Source organism: Bemisia tabaci, chromosome 1 (assembly GCF_918797505.1).
Source record: "Bemisia tabaci chromosome 1, PGI_BMITA_v3".
NCBI classification, from domain to species: Eukaryota; Metazoa; Arthropoda; class Insecta; order Hemiptera; family Aleyrodidae; genus Bemisia; species Bemisia tabaci.
Window position 1 is genome coordinate 49,132,359 of NC_092793.1, and position 16,686 is coordinate 49,149,044.

At 41.1% G+C, this 16,686-nt stretch overlaps 1 protein-coding gene across 2 annotated transcripts in view; it reads right to left on the reverse strand.

Moving 5' to 3' along the window:
- The window catches only part of LOC109039500 (uncharacterized), a 264,367-nt gene extending 249,401 nt beyond the window's left edge, over positions 1 to 14,966 (reverse strand). For both annotated transcript variants that reach the window (XR_011900209.1, XM_072302347.1), the window contains exon 1: positions 14,916 to 14,966. The gene's annotated coding sequence lies outside the window, so the exon portion shown is untranslated. The remainder of the gene's footprint in view (positions 1 to 14,915) is intronic.
- Between the last annotated feature and the right edge of the window lie 1,720 nt (positions 14,967 to 16,686).

Below are 16,686 nucleotides of genomic sequence, written 5' to 3' on the forward strand. Positions count from 1 at the left end.
TTAAGAGTCTGAATTTTCTGATTAGAACACTTTTCGGTGGGATTCTACCGTGATTAAAACTGACAGGACGTGTTTCGAACACTGTTCCTGGGTGCGTGACTCAAGGGCAAAACTCCTGCTGAGGACGATGAAGATCGGCGTGAAACTGAGACTTAACACGACACATCCGAGCTCTCCCCTTCTCTTCCCCCTCCCATCATTCTCTCTCTCCTCCTCTTGGCAGATTTCATTTTTGTTCCTTCTCGCCGCCGCACGGTGAACGGAGTCAATAGAAAAATTTGGATGTGACGAGAAAACTTTAAAAGAGGCTATCTGGAATTTATTGACTATACTCGTTCCCTGATTTCTTCCTGATTTTCAGGAGATCGTTTCCTGATTCAGTTTTCTCACACTTCCTCGAAATTTTCTTGCTGAAAAACTAGAGAACTCACCACAGTTCCACATATGAATGTTGAATTTTTTTTTATCTTTCAGTATTCTTTGGCGTGCATTCAACATTTTAATTCCAAAAGCGTTCCTGGTTTTCATGCTATCCGGTCAATGAAAGTGTCTTTATTATTATTATGATGATGATTTAAATAATCAAATAAGTCCTTCAAGAGGTCGATAAAAACAGCTCAGGTGCAATGACAAACCTTATTCCGCAAAATTTGTAAACTAATTGGTCTCTGAGCGGTAAAAGAAGAGATTCTCGCTCTCGGGGACGGATTCCCTGATTATCCCTGAAATGCTTCATTCCCTGAAGAATTCCTGATGGTTTTTTTTCCTCGATTATTTCCGGTCCTAAACACCATTTTTTAAAAGCTTGTGAGTTCGTTACTACGGAGTACACAGGTTCAAAAATGTTTCAACCGGATTTTTTCCAAAAATTCTTCCCTGACACATCCCTTCAAATTTCAAATTAACCGTCTCAGTCGGAAATTTCATGTCCAACCTGAGGCAAATGGTTCGTTCTACTGTGCACCGTGGAGTGGATCGAGTCAATAAGAGAGGCCGGACAAAATGTGGAAACTTTAAAAGCTCATAACTCCACTCATGCAGAACTTTGAGGTTCTAAAATGGTACTTATGGTTTCTTCGTGAAATTTTCTTTCAGAGGCACCCCTTGACATTTCAAACAGTGTTCGAAAGTAACGGGCGTTAACGCGCCAAATGCGCCTAAAAAATTGGTCATGGCGCGTAAAAAATGAAGGCTTTGCGCCAACGTGGCCCTTAGAAAGTGCCCCCCCCCCCCCCAACCAAAAAATTCTAATTTTTCTTTTTGATGATTTTTTGCAAATTACAAGATACAGCTACTATTTCTGTAAATAAAACATTCTGCGTCTGACTATTCACAAAATGTGCTGTGATATGTAGGCAAAAAGTCAATTCGGCCCCTAAAAAATCTTCAATGGCCCCTAAAAATTGAGCTTGATGGGCCAAGTGGCTCCTGAAACCCTAAAGCGAGTTTCTAACACTGATTTAAAATAGGACGAAATAAACATCAAGATTTGCTGTTTCAGTCAAAAATTTCATGTGCGACCTCATTAATTGACTCGATCCACTGTGCGCCGCAGCCGCATTCGCATTTACGGGAGGCAAGTGGTTCTGCTGACGCTGACGCCGAGGCGAAAAAACTTAGTTCGTGTGGGAGATAAAGTTTTCTGCTCGGCGAGCGGAAGAAAGACAATAACGCTCAACTACTTCCAACTCTCAAGCGCGCAACTTCAACTCGGAGTGTATAAAACTTGGAAGCAAAACATCACTCGAATCCAGCCCGCTCCGAGGGGGGTAAAAATTAAAATTCTTCGTCAATTAATGCGACGACTATCGGGAACTTCTCCGCCTTTTTTCGGGCTCCGCAGGAAGTAACAGTTAATAGGACGACTTACCGAGGACAATTTAAATGGAATGTTGCCGCTAGTAAAGGCCGGGGCATTTGGCATGACTTTTAATCGAAGATTGCAGTTCTGCTCCATCTGGAACTTGCGTCAACGATGTGCAGTGGGGAATTGCACATTATCCTGAGCGACTTAGATTATTTCCTTCATCTTCCTCTGTTTTGAACACTGGGAAAAAAACATATTGGATCTCGAGTCCAGACTCTTAGGAACATCGACAAGAAAAATTACTCTTGATTTAATCAGAATCTAGCTTAAATCAAGAACCAAGCCTCTTAATTTAAGCGGATTTTGTTTTGATTCAAGCAAAAATCCGATTGAATCAAAAGTATTTTTTCTTGTCAATGTTTTCAAGAGTCTGGACTCCAGATCCAATGTGGTTTTTTTTCCAGTGAACGGGACAAAAATGTGGAGGTTTTTGCCTGGCTTTACGATTATTTTGTCCAACTATTGGTAGCTATCTTAAATTGTACGTTCAAATGATACCTCGATCATAGTCTTTGACAAAAAATTGCAGCGTGAAGTTTCATGAGATCGAAACCATTCAAAATCCGACAATTGAAAGGCAGAGCTACATTTGATGGTAAACCACTAGAATGATCATGTTCACTGAGAAAAAAAGTTACGGGCTGTATAGACGTACCGTCCATTTTGGGCTCAGAGGTCGAAAGTTCCGGGTGCTGGAGCCGTAGCTTCGACTGCTCCGGATACTGCGCCCGGAACTTTTGGCTTCTGAGCCCGGAACGCTGACGGTTTTGTCTACATAGCCCGTAAGTACGGCTTCCATGGCCGAAGTATTATTTCAGTATTTGATTCGCGAGTTATGATATCCGTCGATAGAGCGTTTGAATTCTATACGAAATAATTGAATAATTCCGGCGGAAGAAAGAATTCAAAGGTTCCACGCCGCCGCTTGACTTATTCCTGACGATTCGGAGTTTGGCGGAATCCCCCGACTCTCATGACTTTTCAAGAAGATCGTCGTTGTCCACAGGAAGGAACGAAACTTCAGTCCAAGTTTGTAAAACTGACCCGAACAATTCAATATCTTGTGAACATATGACTTTCCGATTTCTTGTCGTAATTTTGCTAGTTTTTTGTGTGATCAGGGAAAAAATCGGTGAAATTTATATTTTGAAAGTCCCAGAGGCTTCCAAGAAAGACAAAAATTGTTTACGGCAATTTTACAACACTGAAATGCAGTTAAGTTCTTTCGTCGGGGGAACGTTGATGTCACCCTGTTAATGTTGATGTTCATCCCGCCGCACAGTGGATCGAGTCGGTTAGGGAGTAAAATTTTTGTCTAAAACTGTAAATTATGGTATTTATGTAGTCACATTTTAAATTTCAAGGGGTGCTTCAAGAAGAAAATTTCACAAGGAAAGCAATGGAACCACTTATAGAACCTTAGAAGTTCGGTAAAGACGGAGTTTTAAGCGTTTAAAGTTTCCAAATTTTGTCCGACCTCACCCATTGATTCGATCCACTGTGCGACGAGGGTAATTCCAAATGAACGTGGCATCGAAGCTGAGGAGTTTGCCTACATTAATCACTGGGCGACTCAATCTTGTAAAGAGCGGAAGCAGGAAACAAAACACGGAGAAGCTGAGGCTGTTCTCGCAAGACGCGGCGCTGGGCCGGGGGTCGGAACTCAGAAATGAGCGTCTTGCGCGCTCCTAGCGTGTAACCACTCATTCTTCATAATTTCCTTTAATTACGTATAAATTGCTCCATGAATAATTCCCGCAATTATGACGGAGCATCTGACGAATAACAAACGCCCGCCCCTCTTCCGTGGTCAGTGGGTGGTGAGTTTTTATTTTTCTTTCGCCTCTCCACGGAACGCAGTGATATTTCGTGCTAAGTGCTACACTGTTGATTCGGGTTTTAATTGATGCGACTATTCGGCACCCGATGCCACACAGAGGAGTATCATTTTACAATGAAGGCGTTTCTTGTGCGTCGATAGTCTTTATCAAGGAACAATGGACCACTAGACAAGGTACGAATTAAAGGATTCTGATACATGTTTCTTAACCAAAATTTCACGCAGAACACGATTCGCGCAACGAAAATGACTGAAACCAACTCCTTGCAAAGAAATTCATGTTTTTATTTCACATTGGTTACAAGGAATTTGAACTGCCCGCTCACAAGAAACTCGAAGCTCTACGTGAGTCAAATCGCGCACTACAACGGTTTCAGCAATCTTCTCAATCGAGCAATGTTCATTTCCCACCATGTGTTGTTCCAAACTACATGCGATTTGCTATAGCTGAGCCAAAGCGTCAAGATTGAGGTTGGCAGATTTTTATATCGCAGAGGCTGTCATGATAAACGTTTAGCGCGCGATGTGAATCACGCAGAGCATTGAGTTTTCATAAGCGGGTGGTTCGAATTCACGCATCAAGAATCATTAAATACCTTCGTAAGGAGTTGATTTCGGTAATTTTAGTTGTGCGCATCGTGTTCTACGTGAAATTTTGGTTACGAAAAATGTATTGGAATGCTGAAATTTGTACCTTGTCTAGTGGTCCATTTGAGGCAACCGAATCGCTCGCCAATCTACAATGCTACACTGCTGATTGAGTTTGTGAATGATGCAACTATTCGGCCTCTGAAGCCTCGCTAGAAAGTATCTATTCAGAATGAAGGCGTTTCATATGAACGAACTGCAACCATTCGTCTCCTTGAGTTCACTCGCACGGTAAGAAAAAGTGTCTTACGTTTTGGAAGGTAGAACATTGAGTGATGAAAACGAGCGTGTTACATTCTTCGTTGCTTTTTCTTCGGGTTACATTATCGACCGAACCTTCGGGTTGAAAAATTGAAACCCCGTTAAAAATCAGGATCGCATTGGTGACGTAGAGGCATAGCCAGGGGAAGGTCCGGAGGATCTGGATCTGTTCCTTCTAGGGCCGAAAAATTCGCCACAAAAACCTTATTGTGGTTATTTTTAGGAATTTTACACCTTTTTGAACTCTTGTACACAGGAAAAAAAGTCACTTGGATCGTGAGTCTAGACTTTTAATAACATTGACAAGAAAAAATACTCTTGATTCAATCCGATTTTTCCTTGAATCGAAGAACCGAGCTTCTTGATTTAGGCGGATTTCTTTTTGATTCAAGCACAAAGTCCGATTGAATCGATAGTATTTTTTGTTGCCAATGTTTTTAAGAGTCTCCCTCGAAAAAAAAGTCGCTTGGATCTAGAGACCAGACTCTTAAAAACATCGACAAGAAAAAGTACTCTTGATTCCATCGAATTTTCGCTTGAATCAAAAGGAGATCCTCTAAAACCAAGAGGCTTGGCTCTCCGGTTCAAGGAAAAATCCGATTGAATCAAAAGTATTTTTTCTTGTCAATGTTATTATGAATGAGTCTGGACTATAGATCCAAGCGACTTTTCCTACCAGTGCTGGACTCCAGATCCGAGAGACTTTTTTCCAGTGTACCTCTCACACTTTTCCCCGCCGAATTATTTAACCGTAGCCTCCCTTCAATGAAGTTTGCATATACTCCCTCTCAACACAGTAATCCGCTATTCCTGGGGAAATTTGATTCAGGGCTCTTTATCTTTGATGTAAATGCTTGGGCGCCGCTTGGCGTCGCGGCGCCGACGGCGCGGGATTCTGATAATTCATGCAAGCGACCCCCGGTGACGCAGGGCGGTGTGAAATTAACTCGGGTATTGATGTCATGCAGGGAACTAGAGAGTCTATTGTCCACTGAATTCCCGTTTACGCGTTCGATGGGCCCTCTCCGTCATGATTGATGGTGATACTGATTCAATGTATTCATTCGCGTCGCAACTAAGCCCACCGCCCCAGACTTCGTTACCGAGCCAATCGTGAGCAGATTATCCGACAACACCCCTTCACCCAAGTGATTGAACGCGTTTGTGAAAATAAATAAAAAGTAATCACGACAAAAAAATGTGTAATAGGATTCACAGTTTCTTCAAATTAGACCCTTCAAAAGAAAATAGGACCTTGGTTCCAAAAACATAAAAACTAAGATATTAGTATCTCTCTCTCTTAACAAGTGTATTTAACAAATATTATCGTAACAAACAATCACTTTCACTGGAAAAAAAGTCGCTTGGATCTAGAGTCCAGACTCTTAAAAACAATGACAAGAGAAAATACTCATGATTCAATCGGATTTTTTGCTTGAATCAAAAGGAATAATCGGATTGAATCAAGAGAATTGTTTCTTATCAATGTTATTAAGAGTCTGTACTCTAGATCCAAGCGACTTTCTTTTCTAGTGTTTGTGTGTCTCGGTGTTGTGTACAAACTTATTGGTATACTATCGAGCAAACATACTAAGGTTGTACTCTAATGAATTGGTGCTGCGCTAATAAGTTGGAGTACAAGTCCAGGAAATTTTCGTACAAAACCAAGTTGGGTTCATCCATAGGGTTTAAAGCTCCGAGACATGGAATTTTAAAAAAAATTCTCAGGTTAAGTATTGCCCCAACAACTGTTACATGTGACTTGACACTCCTCGTATGCACAAAAAGGCACTAACATGTAGATACAAAACAAGTCAAATTGCTAAGGTGAACGAGGGCATGGAGCTTAAGTTTCCCACACTATTGTATAACATAATGTTTCTCCTCGGCTGGGAATACTGCAAACACCTGTTAATTCTATTGCTATTACTTCGACGCATTGCACCGAAACCAAATTTATTAAATTATAGGGACTTAAACACGAAAAAGGAGTGATATATGGGTCCAATTAGATAACATTTTAAGTGTGAAATTTTTGAGTGAAAAATAGGAGTTCCAATAATTGGACTAAATTCTCAAGAGAATTGATAGAGAATTTTAGATCCAACGTATGTACCATTAGTTTTAGCATATACATAAGTGTGTTTACAAATGAGTCAAAATTGTAGTTCCTAATTGCAAAATGAAGTCCAACTATAATTCATGGTTAGGACATTACGAGGCTCTGGTGAAGTGAGATGAATTATGATTACATTACAAGTTGAGATCCCTACCATAAAATTGGAATAAACATCGTGTTCTCGCTGATAATTTTAAGTAATCGGCCGCCTTCCACAATGATTTTTCTATTATTTCCGTGGCACAACGTATTGTTAGATAATTAAACACATTAGCATTAGTTACAATCACGCAAGCATTAAAGTTTGAACTAACTTCCAAGTTAGGGCGATAAACAGTGGCAATAAGTATAGACGGCCTTTTCGAGATGAGCCGTATTTCCTAAATTCCTCTTCACTTTCATCTCTTGTTTCCTCCCTATATTGAGCTGAACATCATGCGTCTAATCTTGATATAAGCCTCGTACATTTGCACAATTAGCCTAAGGCTAAGGGCAAAATGAAAAACCGGGACTTTTTTTTCGTAGGAACTGCACGTAAGGGATTCCGAGGTAGATTTTTGCCGGGAGGTAGAACTCTGCGTTAGTTTTTCAATATCGCGTTTTCTCGTGTGTGAAGAGGCCTCCGTTAAATCATTTTTTCTCACAGTCGAGCGATCACAGACGCGCAGCGGCGGCGTTGGATCTGGTGTTTTCCCGCGCAATTTCCAGTCAGGAACGTTTGACGTTGAGGCTCTTAAAACCCACAAGCTCCCCTTCCTTTCCGTCTCACACCCCGAAATCATGATACGGGATGCCACAAAATTGATTTTCACTCATCTCGCGTGATTCGAGCACTGAAACATACGTACTGAAATCTCCTCCTTATCGCGGGAGGGTAGCCAACTGCTGCAGAGCTTCACTTTCGGAGGATGGTGTAACATTGAGTGAAACCACTTCGCTTCCTCTCACAATAGAGATTAAACCTCTCAGGGGCTTTCACGGAAAAGTATACGGAAAGGTAATCCCGGTTTTAAGAGCCATAATTGAACAGCTAAATTCGATGCATGTGGGCAAAAGAAGGCTTTCTCCGTTGGAAAATCGATGAAAGAATTTACCTGTTTCAGGGGTGGATGAAAGTCTTGATTTGGGGTTTGAAGACTGGTTTAGGTTGACTTTTATTATCAGAGCTACTGTAAATGGTTAACTATGAACGGCAAAAAAATACGACTCAGTCTATGAAACAGAAAGATTTTCATGAGAGTTCCAAGTTATTTATTGGTTTTCCAGAATGCTAACAGAATTATACGTAATGCAAGAGAGATCTATCTATAAGAATGAGAAAAACACACCTAACTTATTTTAGATTTTAATACAGTCCTGATGAGTTTTACAAATGATTTTTAACGGCCTCGATGCTGTGGCAATGGATCAAATTTTAAGTCAACAATTTCGAGTTGTTCTTCTCTGAAGTATACGTCTTTAGACTCTTGGAGTCAATGAAACTTAAAATATGAGCCTCTGAATTAAACATACGGTACATTAAAAAAATGACCAATTATGACTGATGTAAAAAGAAATGGGTCAATTTTTTTAGCGAATCAACCTAATTTTAAAAAACTCCCCTGGCAAAAAGCTCACCCTTACATTCATCGGACATTATTTGGTGAATTATTTTTTCTCGTCAAACTTCATAAGAATCTGACCTCTGGATTCAAGAGATTTTTTCCCAGTGCAGTTTTATAGAGGGAATATGTGCAGTGGCGTGGCGTGAATGATCGATTATCGATATATCGCCATTTGAAGCTATGGTAAAGAATCATGCTTGACAAGTATTGCTCATCGATCATCATTCGGCGAAAAGTAGAGTAGATATCCGACCTTAACTTTTGTCTCACCCGATTTCAGTGTATTAATGGATCAGTAGACGAGGTAAGAACCAAGCAATCTGATGATCAATGGTACTCACATTTTCTTTTTCGCCCGATGTGAAGTTTTCGGTTGTCCACTTAAAACACAATGGCCATTTTGGCTTTATTAGCCATCATCAGGTGAATTACAAAAACGAAAAACGAAAATAAAACGAAACGGAAGCTGAAACAATACTCGTCGCGAAGCTTGACTGATGAGCGTAAACTTAGCCAGGCCTTCAACTAACCAATAGAAAAAAAAAAAAAAAACCCAACACAAACCAATCTATCTTCAATTCATTCATTCTACCGCATACTGATCTTATAGTTCCCACTGAATACGGACACGAATCCGTAGGACTACAATAATGCTTCCACCCTCTTGTACCTCCAACAGTCAAAAGGAATACAAATCCACTGACCTGCGATGAACCCAATGTCACAACCAAAATACTGAAACTTTTTGCATCCCCTAATTTAAAAATCTGAATATAAGTACATGCAGACATGCACCCATCTTTCATTTTCTTTGTAAAGACATTAATAGCCTAAGATGCTAAATATCTCTAAAAAATTAACTGACTAACTAACTAAAAAGAGACAATGGACTCTGCTTGAAACCTGCTTGGTTATTGATTTTTCGAATCTACATGGGAGAGCCTCCCGGGCTACGTGGTTCGGTGGGCAGCCGAGAGACCGAGACGTGGCAAGATGGCACTGCGGTCAGGGATGTAGGCGTCTGCAGATAGTGCAGAATTCAGAGAACGGTGAATAATTTAGTTAGTTTCTTTCAGGGCGGCGGCGGCGGCGGCGAGGGCGGCGAGGGCGCGTCCTGCCGAGGAGCCGAGCGGCAAGGAAATGGGAAATTACACGTCGGCAAAATAATGTAGTTGGGATTTTTTAGAGGAAGGAAAACATGGTGCGGATTTGTCGAGTAGACAATGAAGAGTATGATAATCTCCTTCGAGGAAACATTTAATGCTCGCAAATGGCTCCCTCGTTCTGGGTTTCTGCTCCGTCTTGTAATTTTATTTTCTGCCTTGACTTTCAACAATGGTCGCTCTTTTCGAACTTAAACCAGGCTCGGGCCCACGGCTCTGCCTCCGCCCCCCGCCCCCGGCCTCGCCGCAGAACAATGCCCTGTCACACTTTTTGTCGCGCTCCTAAAATTCTTCCGCGGCTAAATAATGGCTAACATTGCCTGCCGGTGACCATACCTCCGCTTATAATTTTCCGTTTAAGTACGGCTGCATCCGCAAGAGCGCTAGAAAAAAAAAACAACTTTCATCCTTAGGGGTGGAAAACGGCAATGAGAATTCTACTCGTAAATTTTAAAGGCCAGTGAAGGTTGTGTTCTGGTACATCCTATCGCACGCTAATAGTCAAAGCGAGCTTTTTCTCGAATCTTAAGTGGTTGGTCAAATTTAGAAGATGTTCCAAGTTTAGCATGGTTTTCACATGGATCTTCTGCTTTATAATATTTTGAACGCTAACCATTAAGAAAAAATACGGGAAAAAGTACCACCACCTCATCTATACCATAGCTGATTTGACGCCAGGTATTAGAATGGTTGCACAAGCCAGAGGTATGGTTAAGTCAGCTGAAAGTGTGGTTGGATCAACCATACCTCTAGCTGGTGCCCTCACAGTCAGCATAAATGTGGTTGGATTAACTGTACAGCTGGCTGGTGTCTTTACACATCTAGCTAGTGCAACTATTCTCGGCTGGCGACAAAATCAACTGGAAGAATTGTTGAGATTGTGATACTTTTCTTCAGTGAAGAATCATTTAAAACCTCAAAATTGTTCTCTGAATTTGGAAATTATGGGCGAATCCTTACAGTCCCGAAAATCCATCTTGGCTTCACGAAAAATTTGGGGTCTACAAGAGCAGGTAGGGAATGGGGGGTACGGCAAGGAAGAAATGGAATGAGAGAGGGAACGGATTCAGGAACTCGGGAACGGGATGATCAAATATTACAATAAACGTCCGATTTAGGTAATCTTTATTCCCGTTTGTGACATCCATAAGCCGAGTTGTCTCAACTCACTCTCTCTCTATCAAGGGACTGTACCTCCCATATCAACACAAAATATCTGTTCTTCTTGCCGGGCAGTTAAGTTATTTCGTCTAGGCAAGGACGATAAATTATCTCTGTGCTCCACAGTCATCAAGCGCTTCATTTCAACGAGAATTGGTTCCAGATTCGATCGTCGTGCAACGGCAGCCTAAGATATCTCGTCTCCGGACGGTGGGCACTCACTTCCCTCTCCCGAACGGAAGACTTCGGGAGCGAAACTAATGATTTCTTCGCAGATGAGAGCAAAAAAAAAAAGTCCAATTCACTTTGGCGAAATCACGCTTCGCCCGGAATTAGAGCTCGGCGGAAACTTTGTCAATTTGTTCGTCTGTTCGTTTGTTTGCGGGCAGGGCGGGGAGGGGTGACGGGGGAGGGTAGGAAGGGGGGACGGGGCAACGTCTCTTCGCGACACGAAAAAAGGAGGTGGAAAAATTGTTGGTCGAGTTTGTCGTGGCAGATTTCTAATTGGCCGCGAGCGGTAATGGAAAGAAGCCCAATGATTAGTCGCCACCGTTGTAACCGACACTGACGCCGAAGTGGGCCATCATCGCGGGAAATGATTGCATTTCCGTGCGTAACACGGCAACGCCGAAATTATGGTCAGTTGCACGGTTGTCGTGTTCATCAGATTGTCCTTTCTTCAGGTGACGAATCTAGGAATCTGGTTGGAAACTTTACCGGGAGGCTTGGATATGTCAAATCAGTCATTTTTTCAAATGTCCAGGCACATGGTCACATTTTAACAGTTTACCAATTGTTTTAAATTTATGGCGAGGAGCTCACCAGTTTTTAATATTATAAAAATGAAAATAACTCATCATAAATTGCTTTTCATAGATTTAAATGTTAAAATTGTAATAATTCTGTAGATTATTATATGCTGAAAAGCTCAAGATAAATGTTTGTTCAGGAGTTAAAAATTGTTTGAAGTAATATTGCATGTTGCATATTTTTACAGAGAATTCTTTCTCACAGCAGCAATTAATTATTTTGTCTAAAATCAGGATAAGAATCAGAATTTCAATCTAGAGAAGAAAATTTGACCAATTGCCTAGACATTTGATGATGTGCCTGATTTTACTAGTTGCCTGCCTTGCCTGGACCTGGAAAAAGTACTACCCACACTTTGAACATTTACTCAGCATTCCCGTCAAATTTCTTGGGAAGGAACATTCCATGGAGCTTCTCTGAGAATCCTAGTCCTAACCATCCCTCCACGGTGACTTTGATCCCAACTGAGACTATTTCAGAAACGCCAGTGCCTTGGAGGTTGACGTTTTATGCCAAAATAAGAGGTTTTTGATGGGTGACAATTTTCCCATTGATTTTCAAAGACGACTTTCAACATTTTTTAACAAACAAACCAAAAAAAAAAAAAAAAAAAAAAAAAAAAGATACATTCATGTTGAAGCGATTGGCGTCTCCGTGATGTTGAGAAATTTGGCTCGAAGGACTATGCTTAAGTCGCAGAATAAAAAGTCAAAACTTAGCCGAAAAATTCGATGTAATAGGTACCGTTATTATTCGACGTGTCCTCAACAGAGCAGAGACAACATTTTGCTGTAAAAGATAGACAAATAGTTCGAACACGTAGTCGTGTTGAACAGCGATCGAGGTCTAAATTGGATAAGGAGAAATTTATTTTGAAAATGAATAGAAAATAAATAAATATCTTCATTGCAATGATAGATACCATTGGAGAGGTCAATTTAGCACTGTAGGCCACGCCGACCATCTTGGATTTTGGAGTTTCAAAAATTTGAAGCAAAATTCAAGTTTCCCGTCAAAAAATACCCAAATGTAGCAAATTTCACAAAAATCCATCGAACCGGAGCCGAGAATGCCGATCGCAACAGTGTCAGGTTGGGTTAAGTTAGGTCACGCAACTAAACTAACCTAGCGACAAAGCGGGAAGTATCACTGGAATTGAAGGCGCCTGGATAGCACACACTATTTAAGTGCAACATCGATCATTAAAGGTTCTGGGCTCTTTGTCTCTTTCAGAACGCTATAGGCAGCCATGCTGCGAAAAAAACCGTTTATGGGTTATTCGATGATGCCGAATTTCTTCTGATAAAATAAATATTTTCTCTTTGAATCGACCGACTCTGTTATGAATTATAACCGCTATTCCGATCAGCAAATTTTTGAGATGGTCCGATTTTTTTTAGCGTGATATAAAAAATGAAATTTGTGTGAGGAAACATGTAGACATCATTTCACAATTTGGAACTAAAATTTCTAGCTTAGTTAAGAAGCAACGTATGTACCATCGAGCTGAAGTGTCGTTAATCATTAAAAGCGAAATCGTAATACAAGTTGAGAAATTCAAACTTGGAAATTAAATGTGAATTTTAATTAAGTGCTTGACGAAAACACTAAAGATGTAGTCCGATCTACAAGTAACTAGGTGGTAAAATTTAGCTAGTTCCACACTATGTTGTGGAGAAAGCAGATCCAAACATTCCACAAATATCAATTAGAGTAAACAATTTGAGCTTAGTATTCCAATGCATCTGCCTGATCTGGACACTCTCTCCCCAAAGTCTCAGTCACATAGTGATCCTAATAAGAGCTCAAATTTTTTATTCTAATTTAGATGTTTCAAATTTTTCGGCTCTGCTTTCCCCGCAAAATGGTGTGAACTCAGCACTATTTTACCATTGTGTTGGGCAAAGGGTTATCAGTAATAGCATTTAAAAGTTTCCTATTCGTAATTTGGTGAAGAATTAATTGATTTTGGCCAAGAATTTGGATAAATCCAAAATATCTCAAAGTCGAAGCTGGAGGCTAAAGCCAGGTGGCAGCACTGTCTTGGCGACGCAGATACATTAAAACTCTTTTCGCCGCTTCAGCGAACACGACACCAGAACGTCTTCAATTTAATAAGTGTTCTTCTTCTCCTTCCTCGTTCCCACTTTTCCGTTCCTGCTCCCATTGTTCGCGCACACGCCGACAAATTGGTCGCGGGCATTAGCCACGGCTTCGGCTGATAACCGCGAGTCCTCAGAACGAGTTCCCTTGCAGGAACGCACGCTGCAGGAGGAATTTTAAAATGAACCCAAGCACCCAAAGCGACCCGGCAGAACGCACAGTGCGTGGATCGAGTCAATGGGAAAGGTCGGACATGATTTAGGAACTTTAACGGCATAAATCTTGATCAATATGAGATATTGATGTTTTAAAGTGGCCTTGTTTTTGTCGGCCTCCTACGGAATAATAATTGTAGCGCTAGCACTATGATCGAAAGGTCCCGGGTTCGATTCCCGGCCGGCGACGACCCGACTTTGATAGTCTTAAACATGGGTTTGGTGGGTTTCCTGGGACTGGTTGTTCAGTAGTGACGGATGGGGGACAGGACTAAAGCGCTGAATCATCCTTTGTGGAATACTTGAAGAAGGGGGGGGGAGGGAGTGGTTCCATTGGTTTTCTGGTCAACTTTTCTACTTGAAACACCCCTTAAAGTTTAAATTTTGACGAAATAAACAACAAAGTTTGCAGTTTCAGTCCAAAAAGGCATGTCCACTCTTCTAAGGACTCGTTCAACTGTGCGACGGAAAACGAGTGAAGACACCCAGAGTGCTCATTATACGCAGACGTTATTTATAGACGAAAATGAAATCATGAGCGTAGGATTTACTTCTTATAGTCTGTTGCAATAGAAATGTGTCTACATTAGGCAATATCAAAGGCTAAGCAACAATACCGCCTGACTGACGATTTTGCCGCATTCTACCGTATAAAATACGCAATCTTATTATTTTAATTGTTCCCAATTCTGTAGGCGAGCGCTGCAACACTGGAAAAAATTTTCTTGAGATATATTTTGACGTAAAGCGTCGTTTTCTGTGGCCAAAATTTAATTTTTTTTTTAGTTAAACCAGTTTTTTTGAGTTGAAGAAACGTTAGTTTTGCTACCGTTACTCAAACTTAACAATAGCTTAAAACGACGCTTTTTAACTCAATAAAACTTATTTGGAGTTGAATCCGTGCGGATTGAACTAAGGAAAAATAAACAATTTTGTCGACAAGAAACGACGCTTTATGTCAAAATAATATCTCAAGACAATTTGTTTTTAGTGAGTGACTCTGTAGGTAATGCATGAAAAACTTGCGAACCCAACCTCAAAATTACAAAAATGCGAAGTTTCCTCTTCATCTTGCAAAATAATTGTCAGTTAAGATAATATCATAAACGCTCATAGCTTCTTACCTCATCTGCAGTGAGTTCATCTGAGTTCACCTCGATCACCAGATTCTGAAAAAGAAAAAAAGGTAAACATAAGAATGGATAAAGGCAGATCAAGCTAATAATCCTTGTATGAAAATAACTTATTCCGTCAATATTTGCCACGCTGGGAGCAGGTTGTTGCACAGCAGATCCTCGCTTCACTACCCTAAAAGAGCGTAACGCAAACAGGTTTCATCGCGGGTTGAAGTAGCTCCCTCAAGTTAAAATGAAGGGATCTCATAACACGTTAATATGCATACTGCTATTACAAAAACACAATCCTGATTACGGAGTTTCATAATCTGCTTTAAAAATTTACATTCTTATTGGCCGCTGGTTTTCCCTCGGACTCTTTAAGAATGCCCTTGTCAAGGAGCAGTGGTGATTTTAAAACTGTTTTCCCTTCAATTATATACATCATAAAAAGGCCGATAATTGATGAGGCAAGCTATCTCACCAAGGATCGATTGTCTTACATATTTTCCCTCCACTTTCTGATCTCCATACTATCCTTTCAAGGTATTTTCGTGAAATCAGTCTCTTTTTCAAACGAATTAATCTCCAAATTTAATTTATTCTTTCCTTGTCCCAATTTTTAATTTTGTACTACCTCTTTGTGACCCCTACCTTTTAAATTTTTAAGTGCTGTACTAAACTATTTTGATCTCTCCTCTAAAATGTTAATGGCTAAATTGTTAAAAGCACCAAATAAACGTATCTACCAACCAACCAACCAACCAACCATACATTTTAGTGTTGCCAACTGATCGCGGGGACATGATGTCGAATTTTAACATCATGGCAAACCCATACCTCTCCTGACTCGCACATTGTGCAAACATCAGAAAAACAATCGATTTATTTTAGAAAAATCAACCGAGGAAAAAAAAACTGACATCGGCCTTCAGCTCGTCGCACTTTGATGCTGGGGGCCAAGAGACACATCTCCCCAGTTGCCGGAAGAAGGGTTTATGCGCCTCCGGAAAGCTCCTTAATTACGCTTCTCAAACCCTCAGCTTTTTTCGGTTTTTTATTCCTTTACTTTTAGCACGGCTTGAAATAAAAACTTGTTCGACGCAGCACCGAGAGCAATGACTTGGAGAAAACTTGCTGGGTGTCTCCTTTTGGGCGGAGGAGGATGGGGGTGCGGTCGGGTTCAATTTGTGCGTCGAGGCGAGAGTTATCGATCATCGATAGTTTCCCGTTAAAAGCTATAGCAAAGAATCGATCATTAGGATCGAGCTGGATAATCGATCCTTTACCATGGGTTTAAATGACCGCTGAGTCGATTAATCGCAAGGCACCGACGTCAAGATGTATAATTTTAACGAGGAGGACGCGCGCGAGCCATAAAACCCGGCCCACTTGCTGCGAGAGCGGCGATAAAAACCCCCGTAACTCGGGGCGTAAAGGGCCCGGGCAACTCCCTTTAGGCCCCCGACCGATGCAGGAAGGCAAATTTTAATTTATCACGGGCGCTGCCCGGCAAATCTGCGTCCGCCCCGGCCCCTGCCCCTTCGTCTCGGGTGTGAAGCAACACGCGCTACACGCTTGCCGAGTTTCGCTCGACCACTCGGCCGTGCACAAGAAAATCGCCGTGCGAGCCTTCAGACGATGCCAAATCTCCTTTGACAAATATTCTAATTTCGGAGGAAATTTGTGAATATTTTTCCTCCGATCTTTCAGAGAATTTTGTTCGAATTTTGATACACGGAGCCAGAAAATTTTTAAAAAAAATGGACCGCGTCAAGCA